Raw genomic sequence first — 15,262 nt, 5'->3', positions numbered from 1 at the left:
AGATGGCGCTGTGCCCCACTCCCGCTAGCAAGTCTAGCGCCCTCAGCCCTCCCGTCTTAGTAGCGCAGGCTCAGCCCTGCCCATTTGTTGCCCCATGTGATGTCACATCTGGAAGCATTGCTCCATTTCCTCCCACCACTGCTCCACTTCCTCCCACCTCTGCTCCACTTCCTCCCACCTCTGCTCCACTTCCTCCCACCTCTGCCCCACTTCCACCCACCTCTGCCCCACTTCCACCCACCTCTGCCCCACTTCCTCCCACCTGTGCCCCACTTCCTCCCACCTCTGCCCCACTTCCTCCCACTTCAACCCACCTCTGCCCCACTTCCACCCACCTCTGCCCCACTTCCACCCATGCCCATTGTGGCATCATGTCTTGCAGTGCTCCCCAGCAGGATTCTGGTTGCAAAAAGAAGTCTGCTGGCACACACACTTCAGGTAATGGTACCTGTTTTTTTAGAATTCTCAGGACCTGCGGTGTTTTGATAAGGGGTCTTTCTGTAATTTGGATCTCGATATAGTAAGGGTTATATTTATCATGCTGTGTAAAAAGTGGAGTAAAATATTACTGGTGATGTTGCTCATAGCAGCCAATCAGATGCTTTGCGTTGGTTTTCCAAATGTTGAAATTGCTGATTGGTTGCCCTGGGCAACATCACCAGTAATGCTTCACTCCACTTTTTACAAAGCATGATAAATATACCCCTAAGTCTACTAAAGACTTACATAGTTGAAGTGCACCTATTACCCTCAAATTGTTTGCCCTACCAGAGGTTCAGGCTAAAAGAGCTTGCACTCCATTTTGGGGCCAACACACAGCAGTTGGGCATTTGGGTCTCAGGGTGGTACCTCTCTTCCCCCACTCTGTTATAATAAGAACTTCAATTCTACAACCAATATTTTCAGTTTTTGCCATCAGTTTGGCCTCAATGCAGTACCAGCATTTCCACCCTTTCCCAAGATGGCGCTGTGCCCCACTCCCGCTAGCAAGTCTAGCGCCCTCAGCCCTCCCGTCTTAGTAGCGCAGGCTCAGCCCTGCCCATTTGTTGCCCCATGTGATGTCACATCTGGAAGCATTGCTCCATTTCCTCCCACCACTGCTCCACTTCCTCCCACCTCTGCCCCACTTCCTCCCACCTCTGCCCCACTTCCTCCCACCTCTGCCCCACTTCCTCCCACCTCTGCCCCACTTCCACCCACCTCTGCCCCACTTCCTCCCACCTCTGCCCCACTTCCTCCCACCTCTGCCCCACTTCCTCCCACCTCTGCCCCACTTCCTCCCACCTCTGCCCCACTTCCTCCCACCTCTGCCCCACTTCCTCCCACCTCTGCCCCACTTCCACCCACCTCTGCCCCACTTCCACCCACCTCTGCCCCACTTCCACCCACCTCTGCCCCACTTCCACCCACCTCTGCCCCACTTCCACCCACCTCTGCCCCACTTCCTCCCACCTCTGCCCCACTTCCACCCACCTCTGCCCCACTTCCTCCCACTTCTGCCCCACTTCCACCCATGCCCATTGTGGCATCATGTCTTGCAGTGCTCCCCAGCAGGATTCTGGTTGCAAAAAGAAGTCTGCTGGCACACACACTTCAGGTAATGGTACCTGTTTTTTTAGAATTCTCAGGACCTGCGGTGTTTTGATAAGGGGTCTTTCTGTAATTTGGATCTCGATATAGTAAGGGTTATATTTATCATGCTGTGTAAAAAGTGGAGTAAAATATTACTGGTGATGTTGCTCATAGCAGCCAATCAGATGCTTTGCGTTGGTTTTCCAAATGTTGAAATTGCTGATTGGTTGCCCTGGGCAACATCACCAGTAATGCTTCACTCCACTTTTTACAAAGCATGATAAATATACCCCTAAGTCTACTAAAGACTTACATAGTTGAAGTGCACCTATTACCCTCAAATTGTTTGCCCTACCAGAGGTTCAGGCTAAAAGAGCTTGCACTCCATTTTGGGGCCAACACACAGCAGTTGGGCATTTGGGTCTCCGGGTGGTACCTCTCTCCCCCACTCTAACTGTTATAATAAGAACTTCAATTCTACAACCAATATTTTCAGTTTTTGCCATCAGTTTGGCCTCAATGCAGTACCAGCATTTCCACCCTTTCCCAAGATGGCGCTGTGCCCCACTCCCGCTAGCAAGTCTAGCGCCCTCAGCCCTCCCGTCTTAGTAGCGCAGGCTCAGCCCTGCCCATTTGTTGCCCCATGTGATGTCACATCTGGAAGCATTGCTCCATTTCCTCCCACCACTGCTCCACTTCCTCCCACCTCTGCTCCACTTCCTCCCACCTCTGCCCCACTTCCTCCCACCTCTGCCCCACTTCCTCCCACCTCTGCCCCACTTCCTCCCACCTCTGCCCCACTTCCACCCACCTCTGCCCCACTTCCTCCCACCTCTGCCCCACTTCCACCCACCTCTGCCCCACTTCCACCCACCTCTGCCCCACTTCCACCCACCTCTGCCCCACTTCCACCCACCTCTGCCCCACTTCCACCCACCTCTGCCCCACTTCCTCCCACCTCTGCCCCACTTCCTCCCACCTCTGCCCCACTTCCACCCACCTCTGCCCCACTTCCACCCACCTCTGCCCCACTTCCACCCACCTCTGCCCCACTTCCACCCATGCCCATTGTGGCATCATGTCTTGCAGTGCTCCCCAGGAGGATTCTGGTTGCAAAAAGAAGTCTGCTGGCACACACACTTCAGGTAATGGTACCTGTTTTTTTAGAATTCTCAGGACCTGCGGTGTTTTGATAAGGGGTCTTTCTGTAATTTGGATCTCGATATAGTAAGGGTTATATTTATCATGCTGTGTAAAAAGTGGAGTAAAATATTACTGGTGATGTTGCTCATAGCAGCCAATCAGATGCTTTGCGTTGGTTTTCCAAATGTTGAAATTGCTGATTGGTTGCCCTGGGCAACATCACCAGTAATGCTTCACTCCACTTTTTACAAAGCATGATAAATATACCCCTAAGTCTACTAAAGACTTACATAGTTGAAGTGCACCTATTACCCTCAAATTGTTTGCCCTACCAGAGGTTCAGGCTAAAAGAGCTTGCACTCCATTTTGGGGCCAACACACAGCAGTTGGGCATTTGGGTCTCCGGGTGGTACCTCTCTCCCCCACTCTAACTGTTATAATAAGAACTTCAATTCTACAACCAATATTTTCAGTTTTTGCCATCAGTTTGGCCTCAATGCAGTACCAGCATTTCCACCCTTTCCCAAGATGGCGCTGTGCCCCACTCCCGCTAGCAAGTCTAGCGCCCTCAGCCCTCCCGTCTTAGTAGCGCAGGCTCAGCCCTGCCCATTTGTTGCCCCATGTGATGTCACATCTGGAAGCATTGCTCCTTTTCCTCCCACCACTGCCCCACTTCCACCCACCTCTGCCCCACTTCCACCCACCTCTGCCCCACTTCCACCCACCTCTGCCCCACTTCCTCCCACCTCTGCCCCACTTCCTCCCACCTCTGCCCCACTTCCTCCCACCTCTGCCCCACTTCCTCCCACCTCTGCCCCACTTCCACCCACCTCTGCCCCACTTCCACCCACCTCTGCCCCACTTCCACCCATGCCCATTGTGGCATCATGTCTTGCAGTGCTCCCCAGCAGGATTCTGGTTGCAAAAAGAAGTCTGCTGGCACACACACTTCAGGTAATGGTACCTGTTTTTTTAGAATTCTCAGGACCTGCGGTGTTTTGATAAGGGGTCTTTCTGTAATTTGGATCTCGATATAGTAAGGGTTATATTTATCATGCTGTGTAAAAAGTGGAGTAAAATATTACTGGTGATGTTGCTCATAGCAGCCAATCAGATGCTTTGCGTTGGTTTTCCAAATGTTGAAATTGCTGATTGGTTGCCCTGGGCAACATCACCAGTAATGCTTCACTCCACTTTTTACAAAGCATGATAAATATACCCCTAAGTCTACTAAAGACTTACATAGTTGAAGTGCACCTATTACCCTCAAATTGTTTGCCCTACCAGAGGTTCAGGCTAAAAGAGCTTGCACTCCATTTTGGGGCCAACACACAGCAGTTGGGCATTTGGGTCTCAGGGTGGTACCTCTCTCCCCCACTCTAACTGTTATAATAAGAACTTCAATTCTACAACCAATATTTTCAGTTTTTGCCATCAGTTTGGCCTCAATGCAGTACCAGCATTTCCACCCTTTCCCAAGATGGCGCTGTGCCCCACTCCCGCTAGCAAGTCTAGCGCCCTCAGCCCTCCCGTCTTAGTAGCGCAGGCTCAGCCCTGCCCATTTGTTGCCCCATGTGATGTCACATCTGGAAGCATTGCTCCACTTCCTCCCACCTCTGCCCCACTTCCTCCCACCTCTGCCCCACTTCCTCCCACCTCTGCCCCACTTCCTCCCACCTCTGCCCCACTTCCTCCCACCTCTGCCCCACTTCCTCCCACCTCTGCCCCACTTCCACCCACCTCTGCCCCACTTCCACCCACCTCTGCCCCACTTCCACCCACCTCTGCCCCACTTCCTCCCACCTCTGCCCCACTTCCTCCCACCTCTGCCCCACTTCCACCCACCTCTGCCCCACTTCCACCCACCTCTGCCCCACTTCCTCCCACCTCTGCCCCACTTCCTCCCACCTCTGCCCCACTTCCTCCCACCTCTGCCCCACTTCCACCCACCTCTGCCCCACTTCCTCCCACCTCTGCCCCACTTCCTCCCACCTCTGCCCCACTTCCACCCATGCCCATTGTGGCATCATGTCTTGCAGTGCTCCCCAGCAGGATTCTGGTTGCAAAAAGAAGTCTGCTGGCACACACACTTCAGGTAATGGTACCTGTTTTTTTTAGAATTCTCAGGACCTGCGGTGTTTTGATAAGGGGTCTTTCTGTAATTTGGATCTCGATATAGTAAGGGTTATATTTATCATGCTGTGTAAAAAGTGGAGTAAAATATTACTGGTGATGTTGCTCATAGCAGCCAATCAGATGCTTTGCGTTGGTTTTCCAAATGTTGAAATTGCTGATTGGTTGCCCTGGGCAACATCACCAGTAATGCTTCACTCCACTTTTTACAAAGCATGATAAATATACCCCTAAGTCTACTAAAGACTTACATAGTTGAAGTGCACCTATTACCCTCAAATTGTTTGCCCTACCAGAGGTTCAGGCTAAAAGAGCTTGCACTCCATTTTGGGGCCAACACACAGCAGTTGGGCATTTGGGTCTCCGGGTGGTACCTCTCTCCCCCACTCTAACTGTTATAATAAGAACTTCAATTCTACAACCAATATTTTCAGTTTTTGCCATCAGTTTGGCCTCAATGCAGTACCAGCATTTCCACCCTTTCCCAAGATGGCGCTGTGCCCCACTCCCGCTAGCAAGTCTAGCGCCCTCAGCCCTCCCGTCTTAGTAGCGCAGGCTCAGCCCTGCCCATTTGTTGCCCCATGTGATGTCACATCTGGAAGCATTGCTCCATTTCCTCCCACCACTGCTCCACTTCCTCCCACCTCTGCCCCACTTCCTCCCACCTCTGCCCCACTTCCTCCCACCTCTGCCCCACTTCCTCCCACCTCTGCCCCACTTCCTCCCACCTCTGCCCCACTTCCACCCATGCCCATTGTGGCATCATGTCTTGCAGTGCTCCCCAGCAGGATTCTGGTTGCAAAAAGAAGTCTGCTGGCACACACACTTCAGGTAATGGTACCTGTTTTTTTTAGAATTCTCAGGACCTGCGGTGTTTTGATAAGGGGTCTTTCTGTAATTTGGATCTCGATATAGTAAGGGTTATATTTATCATGCTGTGTAAAAAGTGGAGTAAAATATTACTGGTGATGTTGCTCATAGCAGCCAATCAGATGCTTTGCGTTGGTTTTCCAAATGTTGAAATTGCTGATTGGTTGCCCTGGGCAACATCACCAGTAATGCTTCACTCCACTTTTTACAAAGCATGATAAATATACCCCTAAGTCTACTAAAGATTTACATAGTTGAAGTGCACCTATTACCCTCAAATTGTTTGCCCTACCAGAGGTTCAGGCTAAAAGAGCTTGCACTCCATTTTGGGGCCAACACACAGCAGTTGGGCATTTGGGTCTCCGGGTGGTACCTCTCTCCCCCACTCTAACTGTTATAATAAGAACTTCAATTCTACAACCAATATTTTCAGTTTTTGCCATCAGTTTGGCCTCAATGCAGTACCAGCATTTCCACCCTTTCCCAAGATGGCGCTGTGCCCCACTCCCGCTAGCAAGTCTAGTGCCCTCAGCCCTCCCGTCTTAGTAGCGCAGGCTCAGCCCTGCCCATTTGTTGCCCCATGTGATGTCACATCTGGAAGCATTGCTCCATTTCCTCCCACCACTGCTCCACTTCCTCCCACCTCTGCTCCACTTCCTCCCACCTCTGCTCCACTTCCTCCCACCTCTGCCCCACTTCCTCCCACCTCTGCCCCACTTCCTCCCACCTCTGCCCCACTTCCACCCACCTCTGCCCCACTTCCACCCACCTCTGCCCCACTTCCACCCACCTCTGCCCCACTTCCCCCACCTCTGCCCCACTTCCTCCCACCTCTGCCCCACTTCCTCCCACCTCTGCCCCACTTCCTCCCACCTCTGCCCCACTTCCTCCCACCTCTGCCCCACTTCCTCCCACCTCTGCCCCACTTCCTCCCACCTCTGCCCCACTTCCTCCCACCTCTGCCCCACTTCCTCCCACCTCTGCCCCACTTCCTCCCACCTCTGCCCCACTTCCTCCCACCTCTGCCCCACTTCCACCCACCTCTGCCCCACTTCCGCCCCACTTCCACCCACCTCTGCCCCACTTCCATCCACCTCTGCCCCACTTCCTCCCACCTCTGCCCCACTTCCTCCCATCTCTGCCCCACTTCCACCCACCTCTGCCCACTTCCACCCACCTCTGCCCCACTTCCACCCACCTCTGCCCCACTTCCACCCACCTCTGCCCCACTTCCACCCACCTCTGCCCCACTTCCACCCACCTCTGCCCCACTTCCACCCACCTCTGCCCCAATTCCACCCACCTCTGCCCCACTTCCACCCACCTCTGCCCCACTTCCTCCCACCTCTGCCCCACTTCCTCCCACCTCTGCCCCACTTCCACCCATGCCCATTGTGGCATCATGTCTTGCAGTGCTCCCCAGCAGGATTCTGGTTGCAAAAAGAAGTCTGCTGGCACACACACTTCAGGTAATGGTACCTGTTTTTTTAGAATTCTCAGGACCTGCGGTGTTTTGATAAGGGGTCTTTCTGTAATTTGGATCTCGATATAGTAAGGGTTATATTTATCATGCTGTGTAAAAAGTGGAGTAAAATATTACTGGTGATGTTGCTCATAGCAGCCAATCAGATGCTTTGCGTTGGTTTTCCAAATGTTGAAATTGCTGATTGGTTGCCCTGGGCAACATCACCAGTAATGCTTCACTCCACTTTTTACAAAGCATGATAAATATACCCCTAAGTCTACTAAAGACTTACATAGTTTAAGTGCACCTATTACCCTCAAATTGTTTGCCCTACCAGAGGTTCAGGCTAAAAGAGCTTGCACTCCATTTTGGGGCCAACACACAGCAGTTGGGCATTTGGGTCTCAGGGTGGTACCTCTCTCCCCCACTCTAACTGTTATCGTAGGTACAATCCCAAAAAATATATTGCTAATCACTGATGCAAATAGCAGAGTTCAGCAGCAACAGGACAACAGGTGCCTGTGCAAGCAATGCCTGCATAATCTGCATTGATGAATTTCCTCTGTTTTCTAGTGAGTCTGTGAATAACCAGCTATGGTAAACAGAGACTTTGAGTCCCATAATTTACTACTTTTCAATAAAACTAAGTGTGGGAGGGGATTACATTGCACACTCAAGTACAATGGTTCCTGGAAAACCGCTTATTGGAGTTTTTATAGTTTCTTTCAGTCTGTGGAATCTGGTATGTTTGTGTAAAACAAAAACACATTTTTAGCTGGAAGTTTAGATAGTGTTCATGCATCTTTTCTGTATAAGCCCAACATGTTGTGCTTGTGTCAAAATGGTGGGGTGGGGGGGGGGGTTATATTTTCTGTTAAAAAGAAGAGCAAATCTTCTCAGTTAGTGAGGCCAAAATCACTAAAGCTATGGAAGAGTTACAGTTGCCACAGCAGGGAACTCTCATACCTGTATTATTGCTTCTCACCTGACCATCAGCATCTGACCATCACTTGGGCCCTAGGTCTAAGGGCTCTGGCACACGGAGGAGATTAGTCGCCCGCGATTTAACTCCCTGTTCGCGGGCGACTAATCTCCCCCGTGTGCCAGAGCCCTAAAGGTGGCCACACACGTAGCAATTCCCACCTTCCACTGACATTCAAGGCTGAATAGTCAGATATGGAGGTAGAAACAATAGAAATTCTACCTCCACCTTGTGATTCAGCCCTGAACGTAGATTTTGCTAAGGCAACTTCAATGGTGCCCGATCAAAATCTTTTAACCTGGCCGATCGACGAGTCGACCGATATGCCCAGCCTTCTGCGATATCGGTCAGCTCTTTGAGCCGGCATACATGCACCGAATATTATCGATGCGTGTATGGCCGGCTTAAGAATGCAGTAGAAAATTTTAAATTTATTGATGTGTTTGAAATTTTAAGTGTGGCCATTATGGCAAGATCAAGGAAAACAAGAGGAGCGGGAGAGGTTAGACAAAAGAAACAGATGGTTCCAGGGCTAAAAGGTTTTCTGGTATATGCTAGCTGCTATTTAGATAAAAGTCTAGTGCAGTGCCTTAATGTGCTTAAATACATTGATTTAATGCTTACGACCTATTCATCTGGGAGTGGAAATGACTGGTTTGAATGTGATATGGAACTTAGAAGCAAATTGCTGTCTGATACATTTCTTACATTTAGCCATAAGGATCTGCACCTTTGAACCAACACTGTAACTAGACACAGGAATTCAGGAAAAACCAGCAGAGTTATTTCTACAAAGTTTGGAGGAAATCAGTTTAGAATATGCAACAAATGTTGAGCATTTAATTAAAAAAGATTCAGCCATCCATTATGCATGCAAAATCAGGCATGTTTGCACCTCAGGTTATGGTTCCATATAGAGCTGGGCGGTATGACCAAAAATTTATATCACGGTATTTTTCAAAATTATATCGGTATCACGGTATTTGACGGTATTTTTTTTTTCCATACATAATTAGGTGTTAACCCCATTTCCTAATAAATTAGAGAATAATTACTGCAGTATTGAAAATCAGAGTCAGGCAAGCGAAGGATCGGCAACAGAAAGTCGTAAGGTAAATCAGGCAGGCTTAGTTTCCCAGGCAAGGCCGCAGACAACATAGCACAGGAGGAGGCGTTTGATAGCTTTAAATACCCCCCACGCATGCGCAGAACCTGCGCCGTCAGCGCGTCGCGGACGTGCACGCTTTGTGCGCTTTGACGCACGCGCATCCGGACGCGCGTGCGCAACGTCCCGCAGAACACGGGACGCGCACGCAAGGAGGCGCGCGAGACTGGCCCGCACGGGTGAGTACCCTGACACCCCGGTATTGCGGTATCTAAAAAATTAATATAGTTTAAAAAAAAAACACCGGTATTCGGTATTAAACGGTATATCGCCCAGCCCTAGTTCCATACAGTATTAGATTGCAAAGATGTGCCAATATGACTGCAGGAATACACTGATGAACAGATGGCTAATTTCCTAGTGTAATATTTTTCATTTGGTTTCGCTATACCAGTTCCTAGGGTGGTCAAAAGTGCACCTAAAAGAAGCAACCTTAAAGGGCATGTCAACCCCAAAAAAAAATATTTTTTTTTATTTGCCTAATAAAAGCAGGTTTCCAATATTACTGTATTAAATGTTTATTTGTAAATGTATTGAAAGCAGCATTTGCTGAACTCCTGGTTATGACTTTTTAAACATTGTTGCAAAAGCCAGTCTCCTCCAGCAAAACAGGTCTTTCAATCTGCTAGTTTGTGTTACATTGGTCCAAAAGCCCGAGCCGCCAGGGCAGAGAATAGAAAAGGACACATTTTGCTTTTAAGCTAAGCCTTTTAACTATAATCCCTTACTATAAACAAGCCCCCAGAATAACATACCTTTGTCCCTGCATGCAATTTTATTTTGTTTATCTGTTATAAGCAGTGTATCTCTCTTTCTGACTTCTTTGTCTAGCGTGACGCTCTCACTGCATCTGCTTCAATTCAAATCAATCGGGCATGCACAGTAAGCACCTCTTTGAGGTCATCATAGTCTGAGAGAGAAGGAGGGCTCAGAAAGAAAAAAGGGATGGAGTTTCATGCTAGATAAGGAGGTCAGTAAAAGAGATGTAGTTCAGCTGCTTGTAACAAAATAAATCTGGATGCTGGGAGAAAGATATGTTATTCTGGGGGCTGTACAGAGTAATTTTATATACTTTTAAAGGTCTCATATACTTTCCACTTAGTTCCCAAAAAGTAGAGGGTAAATTCAGGTTAATGCAGCACCTGTTTTACTCAAAAGGTAGCTCTGTAAATGATGCCATTGAGATTGAGTTAAAATAGCTAGTTGCCACTGCATCCAAGCAACTTTGGAGTGCCCATTACCTTGATGATATGCTTTTAGTTTGCCCTATCAACTCAACCATTGGTGCCAATGAGAGAGGAGAAGACTACCCATTACCAGGCTAAAATTCCTAGGAATTTAAATGGATTCTGAGCTGGGCAATGCTGATAACAATTCAAAGTGATACCAGTGGGTAGGATATGTACTGGTAGGTTTGAGACACTGTTGAGTGGAGGGCCAGCATTACACCACATACAGTGGCTTGCAAAAGTATTCGGCCCCCTTGAACTTTTCCACATTTTGTCACATTACAGCCACAAACATGAATCAATTTTATTGGAATTCCAAGTGAAAGACCAATACAAAGTGGTGTATACGTGAGAAGTGGAACGAAAATCATACATGATTCCAAACATTTTTTACAAATAAATAACTGCAAAGTGGGGTGTGCGTATTCAGCCCCCTTTGGTCTGAGTGCAGTCAGTTGCCCGTAGACATTGCCTGATGAGTGCTAATGACTAAATAGAGTGCACCTGTGTGTATTCTAATGTCAGTACAAATACAGCTGCTCTGTGACGGCCTCAGAGGTTGTCTAAGAGAATATTGGTAGCAACAACACCATGAAGTACAAAGAACACACCAGACAGGTCAGGGATAAAGTTATTGAGAAATTTAAAGTAGGCTTAGGCTACAAAAAGATTTCCAAAGCCTTGAACATCCCACGGAGCACTGTTCAAGCGATCATTCAGAAATGGAAGGAGTATGGCACAACTGTAAACCTACCAAGACAAGGCCGTCCACCTAAACTCACAGGCCGAACAAGGAGAGCGCTGATCAGAAATGCAGCCAAGAGGCTCATGGTGACTCTGGGGGAGCTGCAGAGATCTACAGCTCAGGTGGGGGAATCTGTCCATAGGCAACTATTAGTCGTGCACTGCACAAAGTTGGCTTTTTTTGGAAGAGTGGCAAGAAGAAAGCCATTGTTAACAGAAAACCATAAGAAGTCCCATTTGTAGTTTGCCACAAACCATGTGGGGAACACAGCAAACATGTGGAAGAAGGTGCTCTGGTCAGATGAGACCAAAATTGAACTTTGTGGCCAAAATGCAAAACGCTATGTGTGGCGGAAAACTAACACTGCACATCACTCTGAACACACCATCCCCACTGTCAAATATGGTGGTGGCAGCATCATGCTCTGGGGGTGCTTCTCTTCAGTAGGGACAGGGAAGCTGGTCAGAGTTGATGGGAAGATGGATGGAGCCAAATACAGGGCAATCTTGGAAGAAATCCTCTTGGAGTCTGCAAAAGACTTGAGACTGGGGCGGAGGTTCACCTTCCAGCAGGACAACGACCCTAAACATAAAGCCAGGGCAACAATGGAATGGTTTAAACCGAAACATATCCATGTGTTAGAATGGCCCAGTCAAAGTCCAGATCTAAATCTAATCAAGAATCTGTGGCAAGATCTGAAAACTGCTGTTCACAAACGCTGTCCATCTAATCTGACTGAGCTGGAGCTGTTTTGCAAAGAAGAATGGGCAAGGATTTCAGTCTGTAGATGTGCAAAGCTGGTAGAGACATACCCTAAAAGACTGGCAGCTGTAATTGCAGCAAAAGGTGGCTCTACAAAGTATTGACTCAGGGGGCTGAATAATTACGCACACCCCACTTTGCAGTTATTTATTTGTAAAAAATGTTTGGAGTCATGTATGAGTTTCGTTCCACTTCTCACGTGTACACCACTTTGTATTGGTCTTTCACGTGGAATTCCAATAAAATTGATTCATGTTTGTGTCTGTAATGTGACAAAATGTGGAAAAGTTCAAGGGGGCCAAATACTTTTGCAAGCCACTGTATATGGGCTTAATAATTCAGTTTAGGAGGAGGAGTTTCTTTTCTAGGTTCTAGTTAGAATTAGGCAGCAGAGCCCCCTCTCCAACCAGATATTGCCCCTGTTAGCAGTATGAGTATGGATTTCAAGCTTATTCTGATGGTCAGTTTTGTGGATAAAATGGCACCTTGGCTGGTTGTCCATTGGCACTAAAAATGACATTTGAGCTCTTCCTAGCTTAGAGGTGGAGGGCAGGTTGGTAACAATTTGTTCAGATTATATGAGTGGTGTTTTAGCAAAAGCTTATCATGCAGCTTTTACACAAGTAATATCCTTGTAAAGGCATCTAGTCCTCTGCATAACATTTATTTCCTGGCAAAGCATGTTTCAAGGGGTAAACAATGTTATTGCTAATGCACTAGGGGCATGTAGGAGCAGCATGGCAACGGTTACAGAGTGGTCCCAGCAGCCAAAAAACAGGGTAAATTATGTCCCAACCCCCTTTGACATATCTCCCCCCCAGTAATTGATCTCATTAAAGGGGTGGTTCACCTTAAAGTCAACTTTTAGTATTTTCAATTGGTCTTCATGATTTATTTTGTATAGATTTTGAATTATTGGCCTTCTTGTGACTCAATAACCCCAGCAGCCAAAAAGCTATTTCTCTGTGAGGCTACAATTTTATTGTTAGTGTTAATTTTTATTACTTATCTTTCTGCTCTGACCCTCTGCTATTCATATTCCAGCCTCTCATTGCAGCGCTACCCTGGCTGCTGAGATAATTTGGACCCTAGCAACCAGTTAATGGCTAAAATTCCAAACTGGAGAGTTGCTGAACAAAAAGTAAAATAATTAACAAAAACAAAAACACAAATAATGGAAAAAAAAATGAAGACCAATTGCAAATTGTCCCAGAATATCACTCTTTACATCATACTAAAAGTTAACTCAAAGGTGAACAACCCCTTTAAAAGGGAATGCCACCCAAACACAACTTGAGCTTTTTGAAAAGTAAACATAATTTCAAGCAATTTTGCAATATATATCAATAAAAAATATGCAGCCTTTTCATGATTTTTGGTAATATGTTTTGGAACAGTTGCCTAAGCCTAGCCCCCTGTTCCTCTGATAATCTGGCTGGCTACTTTGTACTACTGTAACATAAGTCAACTGTCCTCCACCTGCCATCTGCCTGCATCCTCCAAATCCCAGAATTCCCTGCACACATGATTTCAATAAGGAAAGGAACATCACAGAGTGATGCATTGTGGGTTATGTAGTTCCTGCATGCTGTCTGTAAGCTGTGGAAAAGTTGTTACAATTTGTAACATCTACGTTTAAGGGCTCTGGCACACGGGGAGATTAGTCGCCCGCAGATTGCCATCCCGTCGTGTATGCCATCCCACCGGCGATTTACATTTTCGCCGGTGGGATGGCATACACGGCGGCGCAAGTTGCCTTGAGAGGAAACTTGCGACTAATCTCCCCTTGTGCCAGAGCCCTTAGTCCTGCCTCCCCTACAACGATTTCAAATGATACTGAAAGAGAAGAACTGTTTTGTAGCTGGATTTTAGCATATAGACGTGTTTATTCATATAAACAGATTACAGTGATAGGTTTAGTAGGGGTTTCCATGTTATGGGGCTCTCTATCAAAATTTGGTTCAGAAGCGGGGAGTACCCCTTTAAGAACCCATTGGCTGCTAAGACCGGGACCAGGCATAAAAGTAGCTGAGAGGCTTGGCTTTTCTCTGCAAAGGAATCAGCCAGTGGGTGTAAAACTAGTGACAGCAGTTGCCTGCTGTGCTATATGCTCTATCGAAAATTGAAATGCCTTGGGTATCTGTTTCATGCGTGCAGAGATGTCGGGGAGCACATAACTAGAGAGGTATTAATGATGGCATTACAGAAATTTTGTAGTAACAACTACAACTTTTGAAAGCTGTGTTTGGCATAAACTGCTAGGGCAAGTGGGCCTACTGGCACACATCAAATTGGCACTATCCTCTTGAATGTAAGTTGGCCAAGTCAAACTGTCACAAGCCATGGTATTATATTTTCATGGGGTGGTCAAAAACTGATCCACTAAACAAACACTCTTAAATTAGCTTAAATGCTATAAGTGACTAAACGTGTCCCCACTAAGCAGTGCAGAACTACTTACTGGCAAGGGCAGGGCCAATTATTATAACAGAATAGATCATTTTTGGTTATTTATCTAGGATTGGGGGTAACCACAACAGATAAGGCATTTAGGGTGAAGGCACTCCGCAGCTTAAGTAGACCCTAACTTAAAAATGTTATAACTTATTTTACAGTTGAGGAAATGGAAGGCATTCTCTCTGTTGCAGGCAGCAGTGCAGGCGTGGGGGTTGGTAGGCCCTGGAACTGTGTTGGGCAACCACTGGGAATCAACATGGCCCTGATTCTGGCACTGGTTCTTGCTTCCTTGTCAAAAAGTGCCTACAGGAGAAGCAATACATGTCTACTTTGATAACTGAGGTGGGCCTGCCCACTTGCAATGGTGCAATGGGTGGTTTCCCGTTAAATATGAATTAGGGGGTCCACATATTGTCTTAATGGTGTGATTTTTGTTAAAATTTTAATAAAACAAGACCTGCACTTTTTTCCAAAATGAATTGTGTCTGTGTGGTTATTCTTATTACAATGTTATGTACAGGCCTACAAGCTCTGCAAAAATACTCATGGCTCCAGCAATGCAAACACTGAAGCTCCGTCTAGAGCAAATTTGTAAACAAAATACAAGTTAAATATGCAATGAAAAAACTTCTGTGCTTCTCAACATGCAAGCACCAATACATCTATTGCAAGGCATGCTTACTTTCTTGAGCATGAAGTTTGAACAATGCAGGCTGCAGACATTTTAAACTAAAAATAT

The 15,262-nt window shown here is 47.2% G+C and overlaps 1 long non-coding RNA gene across 3 annotated transcripts in view; it reads left to right on the top strand.

The window, feature by feature from the left end:
• Positions 1 to 15,002, top strand: part of LOC105945762 — a 38,655-nt gene extending 23,653 nt beyond the window's left edge. For 2 of the 3 annotated variants that reach the window (XR_004220679.1, XR_004220678.1), the window contains 2 exons: positions 10,162 to 10,300; positions 14,682 to 15,002. This is a non-coding gene — a long non-coding RNA (uncharacterized LOC105945762). The remainder of the gene's footprint in view (positions 1 to 10,161; positions 10,301 to 14,681) is intronic. The other variant, XR_004220680.1, reaches the window with a different exon arrangement.
• Positions 15,003 to 15,262: the final 260 nt, after the last annotated feature.

The sequence above is a fragment of the Xenopus tropicalis genome, chromosome 10 (genome assembly GCF_000004195.4).
Source record: "Xenopus tropicalis strain Nigerian chromosome 10, UCB_Xtro_10.0, whole genome shotgun sequence".
Taxonomy (NCBI): domain Eukaryota; kingdom Metazoa; phylum Chordata; class Amphibia; order Anura; family Pipidae; genus Xenopus; species Xenopus tropicalis.
Note: the sequence above shows the minus strand (reverse complement) of the source record. Positions and strands in the feature narration are given on the sequence as shown.